The following is a 17,511-nucleotide window of genomic DNA, read 5'->3' as shown; positions in this document are numbered from 1 at the left end:
TGAATCATCTGCAAGGCCTCGGGTGATAAGAACATAAGTCTCCAGTGAATCATCTGCAAGGCCTGGGGTGATGTGCTTAGCTAGCTCCATTCCCTCTGCACATTAACAGACACATCTAGTGCAAGGTCATCCAATTTGCACATGCAATCAGTATACAGCATACATTGAAAATATACACATTACATGTTTCCTCACCCAGCATTGAATATAATTACTATACATAGGTGCATAAGCAAGTTTTCATTTGTTGAGCAGTCAGATTGTTAGAAATCATGGAGACCTTTATTATAGGACAATACTTCTCACACTTCAATGTACAATCTTGTTAAAATGCAGGTTCTGATTTAGCAGGACTGGGGAGGGGTCTGAGATTCTGCATTTCTAATAAACCCCCAGGATGCTCTGCTGCTGGTCAAATGGTGACATTTGAATATGGATGCTAGAGGATATGTTTGAGAGGGTAGGATGTAAGAAACTTGGTAAGGTAAATGGGATTCAGAATGAGATGTTCCATTGTGTCAGGGCATTCTGATATTATACCCTTTAGTTCTCAGAACAACCCCATAAGGGAGGTATTATATCACACATTATAAATCAGAGAATTAAAATTCAGATTAGTTAGAAGCAAGGACAGAATTCAAACTAAAGTCTGTCTTGACTCTGAAGTCATTTTCCCCCCATTTTTTCCAAATTGAGGCAAGACAAATAGGCAAGTCTTATGGGCCAGAGCAAAGGAGCAGGGGAAAGATTGGAATTGTTTTCTGCAAATTTTTTACTTTCTCCAGCATCCTAATCCTTCCCGTGTGTCACTGCCATGAAATAATTTCAAGGTACAGGTGTGCTCATAGTTACTGAATTTAATGGACCAACTTGCTTTACTAAATGGAGAAAATAGTGATGTCTTTGAACTTTTATCATCAAATGATTTTTACCTTTTATTTTCCTGCTGAAGTTAATAGCATTTAACTTATCTGAATGTTAGTGAATCTATTAGTGGTTTACAATCTTATTCCCAAGGTCAAAATTAATACTTAGGTAAAATAATTACAGAAGTCCCATGGTCCTATGGAGATGCCTCACTTACTAATGTGGTGACATTTGAGCACATAGCTGAAATAAGGACTATCTGGGGGAAGAGCATTCCAGGTAGAGGGAAGAGCCAGGGCAAAGGCCTGAGGTAGGAGTGTTCTTGGCATGCTCAGGGAACAAGGAGGCTGGTGTGGCTGGAGCACAGGAGATCAGAGAAGTAAAGGTTTTGAGGGGTGACTGTCAGATCATAGAGAGCCAGCAGACCTGATAAGGATAAGTGCGTTATCCTGGACACAGTGAATTAAAACGTTGACAGAATTAGGTTTGTGATGTCAGAACATTTTTGGAGGCTCTAGAACATAAGTAGCAAATGCTTTGAGGGTGCCTCAGATCACCTGGGCAGAATATGTATTCAGAAGAAAAGAAACACATCAACTTTCTTATCAGCAAACCCCCAAATGCAAAGATGAAATATATCTTTAAAGTGCCAAGTAAAAGCAATTTTGGGCTTAGACTTTCTGCCCAGACAAAATTGAGTCAAGAATGAGAGTCTCTCCCAACAGTTCAGACCCTGCCACACCCTCAAGGACTCGCCACTCTGTCACCAGCTACCTGCCCAAGTACTGGCTTCCAATACTATGAGTCACAATAGCCTTCCAACTTGGGTCAAACAATGCAAAGTTGAATGTGAAAGTAGAGAGTGCACCTGGGATTCTGTGGTTCTCAATAGTTTAAGAGCTGAGTTTATCAGTTGTTTCTGGGCTTGTTTGCTGTGTGACTCCCTGTGACTAATTCTCTGCTTAGTTTCCAGAAGCAGAGGAGGAAGCAGACCTGGCAACGAGTCTCTCCAGGCATAGTTACCATTATGGTTACCTTTTATTCCTCTTTCTATATCTTATTTTCAATGGAAATTGTTATTAAAAGAGATTTTCGGATTGTAGCCAAAAAATCCAGTTTTATGCTGTTTGTAAGAAACACACTAGAAGAAAATGACATGGGAAAAATTGAAAATAAGGAGATGGAAAAATATTCACCAGGCAAATGATAATAGAATAGAGCTTGTGTAAAATTACAAACATTGTGGGTTAGAGGAGCTGTCCACAGTGAAAAATGATTAAAAAGACAGAGAGGGCTATTTACTTCACATGGGAGTACAAATGTGTAAGAATAACCAAGAAAGAAGAAAAGGAAGGAACAAGAGGGGCATTCCAATGAAATGTCAATATTTCATACTATAAAATTATAGTCATCAAAATATGGTGCAGAATTAAACCCAGAGACTGACTTGTGTGTATATACAAAAATGTGTGAAAAGACATACACCAAATCCATAACAGTAGTTCCTTCTGGGTTATAGGATAGGGACTGTGATGAGAGTTGGTCAAAGGGAACATTAGCCTCATCTGTAATTATTTACTTATTAAATCAGAAAAATGCATGCTTGTATCATTAATTAATAGTTAACTCCCTCCATTTTCCCTGCCCCTGTTCTGAAAGCCTTTTGGTTGACCAAGCAGGGGCCCAGAGACTGCTAGCCTAGCCATTGATTTTCTCTCAGCTTTCCCCCCCACCCCGGGGTGTGTGTGCATCTACTGAAATGCTAGAAATCATTTCGGGCTGGTTTCTTGAAGAAGCAGCTTAGGGGTAGGTGAGTACATAGGAGGAGGAAGATGGAGAGCATGGCATGGAATCTGTTCCCTGTCTGACTCCATGGAGAGCTGAGGGCCTGGCTTCTTGAGCTTCTGGGCAAAGCTTGAAGGGAGGAAGCTGCTGAAATTTCACCAGAGAGCTTAGAGACTCATCCCAGATGATGAAGGTGACAGAGATCACACTTCTCTGACTTCGAGAAGTCTCAGGCTTGAGAGCATTGGAGGCAGCATGTGGTACAGATGTTGATACCCTCATAATGGCCCCTTCAGCACCCTGAGAGGGCAAATCTTCAGGGAGCTTCCAAGTCAGCCCCTTTCTCCTCTTCCTCCTCCCCCTCATTCTCTTCCAAGTGGCTTCTAAGGCAGAAAGGAAGCATTTGGCAGAGTGCGTGGTGACTATAGCTGACCAACAGGTTTTTGACGACTCCCAGGGAAAAAAAGAAAACAGAGGGGCCTTGTCTTAAGGGGTCTGGGTCCTGCCAGCACATGTGTAGGGGGATGAGTGTCTTTTTCATTTATGCCGAAATTATCAGATGTCCATATTTGGGAGTCTATTTGAATTGCATACGGCTGCTTAACTGTTAAATTACCATAAACTTAGCTGATAAAGTTTAGATGGAGGAGATGGATATGTGCTTTTGAGCTTTCATGGGGCTGGGTTGCCAGGCTGAAACTGGCCTCCAGGTGGGTGGGAAAAGAGCAGGGGCATCCCCGCAAGTCCTTGGCATCAAGTTTATGTATTCTTTGACTCATCAAAAGGAATTTGTAGGAGCCAGACACAAAAGGCCATATATTATATGATTCCCATTATATGAAATGTCCAGTTTAGGCAAATCCATAGAGACACAGAGAGTAGATTAGTGGTTTTCAGGAGATGTGGGGAGGGGAGATTGGAACTAACTGCTAATAGGTAAGGGATTTCTTTTTGGAGTGATAGAAATGTTCTGAATTAGTGGTGATGGTTGCACAAGTCTGTGAATATGCTAAAAACCACTCAATTGTACACTTCTATAGGGTAAATTTTATGATACATGAATTATATCTCAGTTTTCAAAAGGTGGGATCTAGGAATTTGTTGTGCCTAAAACTCAAGAAAAATATACCATGAAAATCAATTTCCAAGGACTGAAAGACTATTTAATCTAATACTCCAACTGAGTTGTTTATTGTCCAAGACAGATCAAGGTTTCTTTTCTCCACTCCTCTGAGTTCACATTTCACCTGAAGACCAGAAAACCCAGTGTTGTACAGTTTCCTTTGCAAGCACATATGGAGCTAATAGACTTCAGATTTCTTTGGCTTCCAGATTCCTCTGCATGGCAGAAAGGACATGAGGAACAAGTGTATATTGATATTATGATATAAGCAAAATATTAATAAACTGAGAAGTTAGTGACAGCAAAAATAAAATGATTTGTTAAGAACTATACAAACCAAAGCCAAGTTAATCTTTACAAATTTTCATGCTTTGGGATTTCTTTGCAACATCAATCTTAATCCTCCCAGATGGTAGTGAAAGTCATGGGTAGAAAGTGCTCATCCCATGTTTTTCTATTGATTTGTACCTTTTTTACAACCTTCAGTGGAATGATTTAATAAGTCATTTTAGAAATCTTTGGCATGAAGTAAATTACACCAGCCGGGAGGTTCAATTGATTGCTAAATCTTCACTATTGTAAAGGTGACTTTTGAGACAATTTCAGGTCACCAGCCTCTATTAGTTGTCCATTATTATCCAGAAAATAATTTTGGATGAGATGATTTGTGAGCTGTATAAAAACAGACTTATTAGTGTCAGAAGATGAAGGCTGTTAAAATGTGATCAAGCAGTACATAAAACAGAGTCTGAAAACCAAAAAAACACTTACTGAAAGGAAATCCTAGTAAGATTTTCTTTGGTATATGATATTTCATTTGATCTTTTATCTGTATAATTTCATTTGATCTTTTATATTCGGTGTAATTAATTATTAACTAGTTATGGTACTGAAACTGTGTTAATTTGGTTGTCCCTAAGATGCCATGCTATGGAAGACTGATTGTAAAATGTTTCTAAATCTGCATCCCCATTCTCACTCTGTGTTCCTGGCCTTTGAAATGTGAGCTTGAAGTTTCTCTTATCAGTTCCTTCTCCTTGAGTTTGATCTGGTGTTGTGACTTAATTTGGCTAAGAAAATATGGCAGAAAAGACTCAATTCCATTCTCTTCCTTGGAACATCGCCACAATATGAACAAATTCAGACTAATCTACTATGATAAGAAGCATTTGTCCCAGCTATTCTCATTACCCCAGGCAACAACCAACCATGCCACATGTGAGTGAAACCATTTTAGGCTAGCCAACCTGCAGCCTACCTACTGGCAAACCACAGCTGCATGTACAAACCAGCCAAGATCAACCAAGCCTAGCCCAGGTTAGCAAAATCACCCAGCTGAACCATATGCTCTTTTTAACTTCTGCATGTTTTCTTCTTTTTTCTTGTAATTTTTTTAGAGAAGTTGTAGGTTTACAGAAAAATCATGCAGAAAATACAGAGTTCCCATATACCCCCTTATTATTAAACCTTTGCATTAGCTGGTACATTTGTTACAATTCATGAAAGAACATTTTTATAATTGTAATATTAACCATAGTCCACCAGTTACAATAGGGTTCATTGTGTTATACAGTCCTATGTTTTTCTTTTAATTTTTATTCTAGTAACATACATACAACCTAAAATTTCCCCTTTTAACCACATTCATATATATAATTTATTGCTGTTAATTACACTCACAATATTGTGCTATCGTCACAGCCATCCATTTCCAAAACTTTACAGTCAACCCAAATAGAAATTCTGTATAATTTAAGCATTAACTCCCCATTCCCTACCCCCATCCCAGCCCCTGGTAACCTGTATTCTATATTCTGGCTCCATGAGTTTGCATATTCTAATTATTTCATATAATAAAATATTTGTCTTTTTGTATCAGGCTTATTGCACTCAACATAATTTTAAGATTCATCCTTGCCACATGAATTAAAACTTCATTCCTTTTTTATGCTGAATAATATTCCATTGCATGTACATATAAGATTGTTTTTCTCTATTCATCAGTTGATGGACACATAGGTTGCTTCCATCTTCTGACAATTGTGAATAATGCCACTATGAACATCAGTGTGAAAATATCTGTTTGATTCCCTGCTTTCAATGCCTTTGTATATATATCTAGTAGTGGGAATGCTGGCTCATATGGAAATTCTATACTTAGCTTTTTTTTTTTTTTTTTTTTTGTAATCATGTTTTATTGTTGAATACAGCATATATACATAAAGGCAATAGCTTTCGGAGTGAAATTTAACAAGTAGTTAGTAAATTTCAAAAAAATATTATAGGTTACAATTCCACAGTTTCAGTTATTTCCTTATTTGGAAATATAACAAGTGTACAAAAAGGTGATATCTTTCAGAGTTTCAAGGTATGCCTTAACAAGTAGATACATAGGAAATTTCCAAAGTTGTTATGAGTTGTAGTACCATAGTTTCAATCATTTCCTTGTTGTGAAATAGAACATATATATACACAAAGATATAACTTTCAAATTACAATTTAACAAGTAGCTATAGAGCAAATTCCAAAGGATGCTGTGGGTTACAGTGCCACCATTTCAGTTCTTTCCTTCTACCTATTCTTTTTTTTTTTTTTTTTTAATCATCATTTTATTGAGATATATTCACATACCACGCAGTCATACAAAACAAATTGTACTTTCGATTGTTTACAGTACCATTACATAGTTGTACATTCATCACCTAAATCAATCCCTGACACCTTCATTAGCACACACACAAAAATAACAAGAATAATAATTAGAGTGAAAAAGAGCAATTGAAGTAAAAAAGAACACTAGGTACCTTTGTCTGTTTGTTTGCTTCCCCTACTTTTCTACACATCCATCCATAAACTAGACAAAGTGGAGTTTGGTCCTTATGGCATTCCCAATCCCACTGTCACCCCTCATAAGCTACATTTTTATACAACTGTCTTTGAGATTCATGGGTTCTGGGTTGTAGTTTAATAGTTTCAGGTATCCACCACCAGCTACCCCAATTCTTTAGAACCTAAAAAAGGTTGTCTAAAGTGTGCGTAAGAGTGCCCACCAGAGTGATCTCTCGGCTCCTTTTGGAATCTCTCTGCCACTGAAGCTTATTTCATTTCCTTTCACATCCCCCTTTTGGTCAAGAAGATGTTCTCCATCCCACGATGCCGGGTCTACATTCCTCCCTGGGAGTCATATTCCACGTTGCCAGGGAGATTCACTTCCCTGGGTGTCTGATCCCTTGTAGGGGGGAGGGCAGTGATTTCACCTTTCAAGTTGGCTTAGCCAGAGAGAGAGGGCCACATCTGAGCAACAAAGAGGCATTCAGGAGGAGACTCTTAGGCACAAATACAGGGAGGCCTAGCCTCTCCTTTGCAGCAACCGTCTTCCCAAGGGTAAAACTTATGGTAGAGGGCTCAACCCATCAAACCACCAGTCCCCTATGTCTGTGGTCATGTTAGCAACCATGGAGGTGGGGTAGGCGAATACCCCTGCATTCTCCACAGGCTCCTCAAGGGGGCACTACATCTTTTTTTTTTTTCCTTGTTTGTCTTTTTTCTTTTTTTTTTTTTTTTTAACTTTCCCTTCTTTTTTCAAATCAACTGTATGAAAAAAAAAGTTAAAAAGAAAACAAACATACAATAAAAGAACATTTCAAAGAGACCATAGCAAGGGAGTAAGAAAAAGACAACTAACCTAAGATAACTGCTTAACTTCCAACATGTTCCTACTTTACCCCAAGAAAGTTACATACTATAGCAACATTTCAGTGAACTTGTTCCTACTACATCCATCAGAAATTAACAGACCATAGTCATTTCTGGGCATCCCCAGAACGTTAAATAGCTTATCTGTTCTTCTTGGATTATTGTTCCCCCTTCCTTAATTGCTCTCTACTGCTAGTTCCCCTACATTCTACATTATAAACCATTTGTTTTACATTTTTCAAAGTTCACATTAGTGGTAGCATATAATATTTCTCTTTTTGTGCCTGGCTTATTTCGCTCAGCATTATGTCTTCAAGGTTCATCCATGTTGTCATATGTTTCACCAGATCGTTCCTTCTTACTGCCGCGTAGTATTCCATCGTGTGTATATACCACATTTTATTTATCCACTCATCTGTTGAAGGACATTTGGGTTGTTTCCATCTCTTGGCAATTGTGAATAATGCTGCTATGAACATTGGCGTGCAGATATCTGTTCGTGTCACTGCTTTCCGATCTTCCGGGTATATACCGAGAAGTGCAATCGCTGGATCGAATGGTAGCTCTATATCTAGTTTTTCTAAGGAACTGCCAGACTGACTTCCAGAGTGGCTGAACCATTATACAGTCCCACCAACAATGAATAAGAGTTCCAATTTCTCCACATCCCCTCCAGCATTTGTAGTTTCCTGTTTGTTTAATGGCAGCCATTCTAACCGGTGTTAGATGGTATCTCATTGTGGTCTTAATTTGCATCTCTCTAATAGCTAGTGAAGCTGAACATTTTTTCATGTGTTTCTTGGCCATTTGTATTTCCTCTTCAGAGAACTGTCTTTTCATATCTTTTGCCCATTTTATAATTGGGCTGTCTGTACTATTGTCATTGAGTTGTAGGATTTCTTTGTATATGCAAGATATCAGTCTTTTGTCAGATACATGGTTTCCAAAAATTTTTTCCCATTGAGTTGGCTGCCTCTTTACCTTTTTGAGAAATTCCTTTGAGGTGCAGAAACTTCTAAGCTTGAGGAGTTCCCATTTATCTATTTTCTCTTTTGTTGCTTGTGCTTTGGGTGTAAAGTCTAGGAAGTGGCCTCCTAATACAAGGTCTTGAAGATGTTTTCCTACATTATCTTCTAGGAGTTTTATGGTACTTTCTTTTATATTGAGATCTTTGGTCCATTTTGAGTTAATTTTTGTGTAGGGGGTGAGGTAGGGGTCCTCTTTCATTCTTTTGGATATGGATATCCAACTCTCCCAGCCCCATTTGTTGAAAAGACCATTATGGCTCAGTTCGGTGACTTTGGGGGCCTTATCAAAGATCAGTCGGCCATAGATCTGAGGGTCTATCTCTGAATTCTCAATTCGATTCCATTGATCTATATGTCTATCTTTGTGCCAGTAGCATGCTGTTTTGGCAACTGTGGCTTTATAAGAAGCTTCAAAGTCAGGGAGTGTAAGTCCTCCCACTTCGTTTTTCTTTTTTAGAGTGTCTTTAGCAATTCGAGGCATCTTCCCTTTCCAAATAAATTTGATAACTAGCTTTTCCAAGTCTGCAAAGTAGGTTGTTGGAATTTTGATTGGGATTGCATTGAATCTGTAGATGAGTTTGGGTAGAATTGACATCTTAATGACATTTAGCCTTCCTATCCATGAACATGGAATATTTTTCCATCTTTTAAGGTCCCCTTCTATTTCTTTTAGTAGAGTTATGTAGTTTTCTTTGTATAGGTCTTTTACATCTTTGGTTAAGTTTATTCCTAGGTACTTGATTTTTTTAGTTGCTATTGAAAATGGTATCTTTTTCTTGAGTGTCTCTTCAGTTTGTTCATTTCTAGCATATAGAAACATTACTGACTTATGTGCATTAATCTTGTATCCCGCTACTTTGCTAAATTTGTTTATTAGCTCTAGTAGGTGTATCGTTGATTTCTCAGGGTTTTCTAGATATAAGATCATATCATCTGCAAACAATGAGAGTTTTACTTCTTCTTTTCCAATTTGGATGCCTTTTATTTCTTTGTCTTGCCGGATTGCCCTGGCTAGCACTTCCAGCACAATGTTGAATAACAGTGGTGACAGCGGGCATCCTTGTCTTGTTCCTGATCTTAGAGGGAAGGCTTTCAGTCTCTCACCATTGAGTACTATGCTGGCTGTGGATTTTTCATATATGCTCTTTATCATGTTGAGGAAGTTTCCTTCAATTCCTACCTTTTGAAGTGTTTTTATCAAAAAGGGATGTTGGATTTGTCAAATGCTTTTTCAGCATCTATTGAGATGATCAATTGATTTTTCCCTTTCGAGTTTTTAATGTGTTGTAATACATTGATTGTTTTTCTTATGTTGAACCATCCTTGCATGCCTGGAATGAACCCCACTTGGTCATGGTGTATGATTTTTGTAATGTGTCTTTGGATTCGATTTGCAAGTATTTTGTTGAGGATTTTTGCATCTATATTCATTAGGGAGATTGGCCGGTAGTTTTCCTTTTTTGTAGCATCTTTGCCTGGTTTTGGTATTAGATTGATGTTAGCTTCATAAAATGAGTTAGGTAGTGTTCCATTTTTTTCAATGTTTTGAAAGAGTTTGAGTAAGATTGGTGTCAGTTCTTTCTGGAAAGTTTGGTAGAATTCCCCTGTGAAGCCATCTGGCCCTGGGCATTTATTTGTGGGAAGATTTTTGATGACTGATTGGATCTCTTTGCTTGTGATGGGTTGGTTGAGGTCTTCTATTTCTTCTCTGGTCAGTCTAGGTTGTTCATATGTTTCCAGGAAATTGTCCGTTTCTTCTACATTATCCAGTTTGTTGCAATACAGTTGTTCATAATATCCTCTTATAATTTTTTTAATTTCTTCAGGATCTGCAGTTATGTCACCTTTTTCATTCATTATTTTGTTTATATGGGTCTTCTCTCTTTTTGATTTTGTCAGTCTAGCTAGAGGCTTGTCAATCTTGTTGATCTTCTCAAAGAACCAACTTTTGGTGATATTTATCCTTTCTATTGTTTTTTTGTTCTCTATGTCATTTATTTCTGCTTTAATCCTTGTTATTTCTTTTCTTCTACTTGGTTTAGGATTGGTTTGCTGTTCATTTTCTAGCTTCTTCAGTTGATCCATTAGTTCTTTGATTTTGGCTCTTTCTTCCTTTTTAATATATGCGTTTAGTGCTATAAATTTCCCCCTTAGCACTGCTTTTGCTGCATCCCATAGGTTTTGGTATGTTGTGTTCTCATTTTCATTCGTCTCTATATATTTAGCAATTTCTCTTGCTATTTCTTCTTTAACCCACTGATTGTTTAGGAGTGTGTTGTTTAACCTCCAGGTATTTGTGAATTTTCTAAGTCTCTGATGGTTATTGACTTCTAATTGTATTCCATTGTGGTCAGAGAATGTGCTTTGAATAATTTCAATATTTTTAAATTTATTGAGGCTTGTTTTATGTCCCAGCATATGATCTATTCTGGAGAAAGTTCCGTGAGCAATAGAAAAGTATGTGTATCCTGGTGATTTGGGATGTAATGTCCTGTAGATGTCTGTTAAATCTAATTCATTTATCAGATTGTTTAGGTTTTCAATTTCCTTATTGGTCTTCTGTCTGGTTGATCTATCTATAGGAGAGAGTGATGTGTTGAAGTCTCCCACAATTATTGTGGAAACATCAATTGCTTCCTTTAGTTTTGCCAATGTTTCTCTCATGTATTTTGTGGCACCTTGATTGGGTGCATAGACATTTACGATTGTTATTTCTTCTTGCTGAATTGCCCCTTTTATTAGTATGTAGTGGCCTTCTTTGTCTCTCAAAACATCCCTGCATTTGAAGTCTATTTTATCTGAGAATAATATTGCTACACCTGCTTTCTTTTGGCTGTAGCTTGCATGAAATATTTTTTTCCATCCTTTCACTTTCAGTTTCTTTGTGTCCCTGTGTCTAAGATGAGTCTCTTGTATGCAACATATTGATGGTTCATTTTTTTTGATCCATTCTGCGAATCTATATCTTTTAATTGGGGAGTTTAATCCATTTACATTCAACGTTAAAACCGTGAAGGCATTTCTTGAATCGGCCATCTTATCCTTTTGGATTATGTTTGCCATATTTTTCCCTCTCTCTATTAATATCCTTTATTGTACCCATACCGAATCTCTTTAGTACTGAACCTTTCTCCAAGTCTCTCTGTCCTGTCTTTGTTTCTCTGTCTGTAGGGCTCCCTTTAGTATCTCCAGTAGGGCAGGTCTCTTGTTAGCAAATTCTCTCAGCATTTCTTTGTCTGTGAAAAATTTAAGCTCTCCCTCAAATTTGAAGGAGAGCTTTGCTGGATAAAGTATTCTTGGCTGGAAATTCCTCTCACTCAGAATTTTAAATATATCGTGCCACTGCCTTCTCGCCTCCATGGTGGCTGCTGAGTAGTCACTACTTAGTCTTATGCTGTTTCCTTTGTATGTGGTGAATTGCTTTTCTCTTGCTGCTTTCAGAACTTGCTCCTTCTCTTCTATGTTTGACAGTGTGATCAGTATATGTCTCGGAGTGGGTTTTTTTGGATTTATTCTATTTGGAGTTCGCTGAGCATTTATGATTTGTGTATTTATGTTGTTTAGAAGATTTGGGAAGTTTTCCCCAACAATTTCTTTGAATACTCTTCCTAGACCTGTACCCTTTTCTTCCCCTTCTGGGACACCAATGAGTCTTATATTCGGACGTTTCATATTATCTATCATATCCCTGAGGTCCATTTCGAGTTTTTCAATTTTTTTTCCCCATTCTTTCTTTTATGCTTTCATTTTCCATTCTGTCATCTTCCAGGTCACTGATTCGTTGTTCAACTTCCTCTAGTCTTGTACTATGAGTGTCCAGAATCTTTTTAATTTGGTCAACAGTTTCTTTAATTTCCATAAGATCATCCATTTTTTTATTTAGTCTTGCAATGTCTTCTTTATGCTCTTCTAGGGTCTTCTTGATTTCCTTCATATCCTGTACTAGGGTCTCATTGTTCATCTTTAGTTCTTTGAGTAGCTGCTCTAGGTGTGTCTCTTCTGGTCTTTTGATTTGGGTGCTTGGGCTTGGGTTATCCATATCGTATGGTTTTTTCATATGCTTTATAATTTTCTGTTGTTTTTGGCCTCGTGGCATTTGCTGACCTTGATAGGGTTCTTTTAGGGTTTGTAGACCAGTTGAAGTCCTTGTCTCTAATTTATCAGATCTACAGCTTCGTGGAGTACAGTTTCTCTAACTAACCAGCAGGTGGCGTCCACGAGCCACCTGTTCTCCACAACCCAGATCTCCCCTGCTTAGCCTTTTTGGTGAGTGGGGGAGTGAGTCTTGTGGGGCCCAATTGGTGTCCCAAGCTTGCGTGTGTAGTTGGTGTTGCCTGCCCTGTATGTGGGGCGTGTTTCTGGGCAGTCGGGGAGGGGGGGTGGCCCTAACAATCAAATCTCCCTGATGATCCTAGTTTTAAAGCTACTGCAATAGTCTAATCCTTCAGTTCAGTCCTGCCACAGTTTGTCTCTGCCACTGACCCACAAGTCTTTGGTATTGGCGTATGGCTCCTGAGACTTGCAAGTGGGCCCCTCTTCCAGGCTGTGCACCCCGGGTCCTCTGTTGAGGGATGACTGTGCTATGTCACAGGTGAGTGCCGTCCCCCCAGGGCAGTTCTGGGCTGCTGGGCTGTGTAGGGAGGCTCCCAGTCTGCTCAAATGATGGCTGAATGGGGCTCTGTTAATTCACACTGCTCCCCCTTCCCAGCTCTGGGACATTCAGCTGAGGTTGCAGGGAAGGCTAATGTCCACGCCCAGTTTTGTGGTGTCTGCCTGTTATTTGAAGCACTTCCGTCACACTGGGTTGTCTGGGGCAGGTCTGGGCTATGGGGCTGGCGATGGGCAGGAGTGTTTCCTGTCCACCAGGATGGTGGCTGTGAGCGGACACCCCGCTTTTCTTGGGAAGTTGTGTTGTTTAGTGAATTTTCTCAGCCACTGGATTATTGCCTTTTGTCTCAGAGCTCTCTTAGTTCTGCTCTTGACTTGACGTGCCCAAATTTCAATTCTTTGAAGCTTTCTGTATTGAGCTTCTTAGAGTAATTGTTTTAGAAAAAGCAAAAATGATTTAAAAAAAAAAAAAAACAAAAAAAAAAAACAAAAAAAAAACGGCCCTCCTCAGAGATCTAATGGGTTATTGAAATGCTAATAGACAAAGCAACCAGGGCCATTAAGGAAAGGTGCACAGGGCAGGGAGATCAGCCTTGCTTCGGGATTTGCATATGCGCCTCAAGGCCTGATCTCCGCCCTTCCCCTTTCTGTGTTCACCAGAACTCCAAAAATCCTCTGCTTTTATTTTGGAGTTTTTCGTGTTGTTTTTTTTCTATGCCTGTCTCCTCTCTGCTGGGCTGGCTGCTCTCAGAGTCTCTGGTGTCTGGTCTCAGTCTATCTATGGTTGGAGTTTGAATCAGTAGAATGAGTTTCCGATAAGAGCAGCCACTGCAATTCTCCCTTCTCCTTCCTGGAGCTGACAGCCCCTCCTCCCCCGGGACTGAGCCTGGCAGGGAGGGGCGCGGGTCCCCTGGCCGCAAAAACTTACAGATTTCGCTGATCTCAGCAGTTCCACGTTTTCATGAGTGTTGTATGAAGTATGCCCAAAGACAGATTGCTCTGTGGTGTCCAGTCCACGCAGTTCCTGGCTTTTTACGTACTTTCCTGGAGGAGTAACTAAAACATACCTATACTTAGCTTTTTAAGGAACTGCCAAACTGTCTTCCACAGTGCCTCCATAATTTTACATTTCCACCAGCAATAAATGAGTGTTCCTGTTTTTCCACATCGTCTCCAACACTAATTTTCTGTTTTTTTTTTAAATAGTACCCATTATAGTGGGTGTGAAACAGTACATCACTGTAGTTTTGATTTGGCTTTTCCATTTCTGCAAAGTAGGCTGCTGGAATTTTGATTGGGATTGCATTGAATTTGTAAAACAATTTGGGTATAATTGACATCTTAATGATATTTAGTCATCCAGTCCATTAACATGGAATGTTTTTCCATTTATTTCAGTCTTCTTTGATTTCTTTTGGCAATGTTTGGTCGTTTTCTTGTAGTATATCTGATTAAATTTATACCTAGATATATGATTGTTTTAGGTGCTATTGTAAATGGATTATTTTTCTTGATTTCCTCCTCAGATTTCTCATCACTAGTGTATAGAAACAATAGTGAGTTTTGTGTGTTGATCTTGTACCCTGCCACTTTGCTGAATTCATTTATTAGCTTTAGTAGCTTTGTTGTAGTTTTTAGGGACTTTCTATATATGGGATCATGCCATCTGCAAATAGTGAAAGTTTTTACTTCTTCCTTTCCAATTTGGGTGCCTTTCATTTCTTTTTAATGCCTAACTGCTCTGGCTAGAACTTCCAGTGCAGTGTTGAATAACAGTGGTGACAGTGGGCATCCTTGTCTTGTTCCAGATTATGGAGGGAAAGCTTTTGGTCTTTCATCATTGAGTACAATGTTAGCTGTGGGTTTTTCATTGTACCCTTTATCATGTTGACAAAGTTTCCCTCTATTGCTATCTTTTGAAGTGTTTTTATCAAGAAAGGATGCTGGGTTTTGTCAAATGCCTTTCCTTTGAAAGTTCAGATGATCATGTGGTTTTCCCCCTTTGATTTGTTAATATGGTTTATTACATTAATGTGTTTTCTTTGTTGAACCACCCTTGCATACCTGGGATAAAACATACTTGATCATGGTGTATAATTCTTTTAATGTGCTGTTGAAATCAATTTGCAAGTATTTTGTTGAGGATTTTCGCATCTATATTCATAAGAGAAATTGGTCTGTATTTTCTTTTCTTGTAATATCTTTATCTGGCTTTGTTATTAGAGTGATGTTGGCCTCTTAGAATGTGTTAAGTAGTGTTCCCTCCTGTTCAATTTTTTTTGGGAGAGTTGGAGCAGGATTGGTATTAATTCTTCTTAGAATGCTTGGTAGAATTCACCTGTGGAGCCATCTGGTTCTGGGCTTTTCTTTGTTAAGAGGTTTTTTTTTAATTTTGATTTTGAAATAAATTCAAAGTTATAGGAACAGTTGCAAAAACAATACTAACCCCGTACACAGAACTCCAACACACCCTGACCCTCCTCCCCCAATAGCCCAATCCACCAACTTTAACATGCTGTCACATCGCTATTTCTTTCCCTCCCTTCCTCCCTCCCTATCCATCATCATCATCTATTGCTCTGTCTTCTGAACATACGAGAGCTAGCTGCACACATCCTTGAACAAACACTATAATTCACATATACACTTCCCATGAACAAGAACATTCTTTTATGCAATCGCATTAAGCACAGCTAAGAAGTTCAAGAGATTCAACAATGATACAAAGCTTACATTCTATATTTCCTTTTCTTTTTGTCTCAACTGTGTCCCTTTGAGCCTCCTGTCCTCCATCTCCAATCCCATCCATGTTCATCCTTGGCATTCAATTGTCATCTGTTTAGACTGTCTTTTTTTTTTTTCAATTGTGGAAACATATATACAGCCTAAATCTTCCCATTCCATCCCCTCCCTAGCCTTCCATTAGTGGGATTAATCACATTTAGAATGTTGTAATGCTGTCACCTTCCCACCATCCATTACCAGAAATTTCCCTTCACCTCAAATAGGAACCCTACACTCATCTTTTAACTTCCCATTGCCCCTTCCCCCATTTCTCTTAACCCAAACTCTAATTTCATCTCTATGGTTATATTCTCTGATAATATCTTTGTGTTTACTGTGGGGCTTAAAATTAACCTCTTAAATCCATAACAATCTTGTTTTTCTTTGATACCACCTTCACTTCAGTAGGGCACATTAACTGTGTTCCTATACTCCTCCATTCCACCACCGTTTTATAGTTGTCTAAAATTACATATTTTACATTGAGTTCAAAACCACTGATTTGTGGAGAGGCGGGGCAAGATGGCGGAGTGGTGAGGAGCAGAAGTTCGTCTCTTCCCTAGAGCAGCTGGCAATTACCCAAGAACTATATGAAACAGTGTTTTCGGGGTCTCCAGTAACCAGTCACACGTTGGACACAAGTTTGGAACTGGAGGAAAACCTGAGATCGCAGCCAACATTGTAAGTTTCCCGGACCAGGGGTCTGGCACCCCTCCCCACCCAGACCTCACAGACCGTCTTGCTGCCGGCTCCCTGAAACGGTGGGGGGAACCCAAAAAACAGCAATCTGCTGAGGGAAAAAAGGGAAGCTCAACCCAGCCTCAACTGCAGAAATAATTAACAAATTAATTAACTAACTTTGGGAACTGGGGTGCTAAAGAAGGGCTGGGCTCCAAGAAGTGGGGGCACGTAAAAGCGGGCACCCATTCCCAGACTCCAAAAAAGCCATTTTTTTTCTCTTACATTTTATCCCTTCTGGCTTCTCACGGATCCCTTATCTTTTTGCATTTCAATAGCCCCTGGCAAGGGTGGAACTGAAGCGGTTGGAGAGTAATTATCAGACAGTAGCCCAAAGCATATCTTTAAATGCTCTATTCTGACACTGACAAAACTTCCTGGCTGGGTGTGCCGGTTTGAATGTATTGTGTCCCCCAAATGCCATTATCTTTGTGGTCTTGTGGGACAGACGTTTTGGTGCTGGTTTGATTTGCTTGGAATGTGCCTCACCCAGCTGTGGGTGGTGACTTTGGTGGGATACTCCCATGGAGGTGTGACCGCACCCATTCAGGGTGGGCCTTGATTGGTGGAGCCATATAAAACATGCTGACTCAAAGAGACTGAACACAGTGCAGCTCTGAGTGATGTTATTTGAAGAGGAGCAAGCTTGCTAGAGAGGAATGTCCTGGGAGAAGCCATTTTGAAACCAGAACTTTGGAGCAGACGCCAGCCATGTGCCTTCCCAGCTAACAGAGGTTTTCCAAACGCTATTTGCCATCCTCCAGTGAAGGTACCCGATTATTGATGTGTTACCTTGGACACTTTATGGCCTTAAGACTGTAACTGTATAGCCAAATAAACCCCCTTTTTATAAAAGCCAGTCCATCTCTGGTGTTTTGCATT

The sequence above is a fragment of the Choloepus didactylus genome, chromosome Y, assembly GCF_015220235.1.
Source record: "Choloepus didactylus isolate mChoDid1 chromosome Y, mChoDid1.pri, whole genome shotgun sequence".
Lineage (NCBI taxonomy): Eukaryota > Metazoa > Chordata > Mammalia > Pilosa > Megalonychidae > Choloepus > Choloepus didactylus.
The sequence above is the reverse complement of the archived record's forward strand: the minus strand, read 5'-3'. Positions refer to the sequence as shown.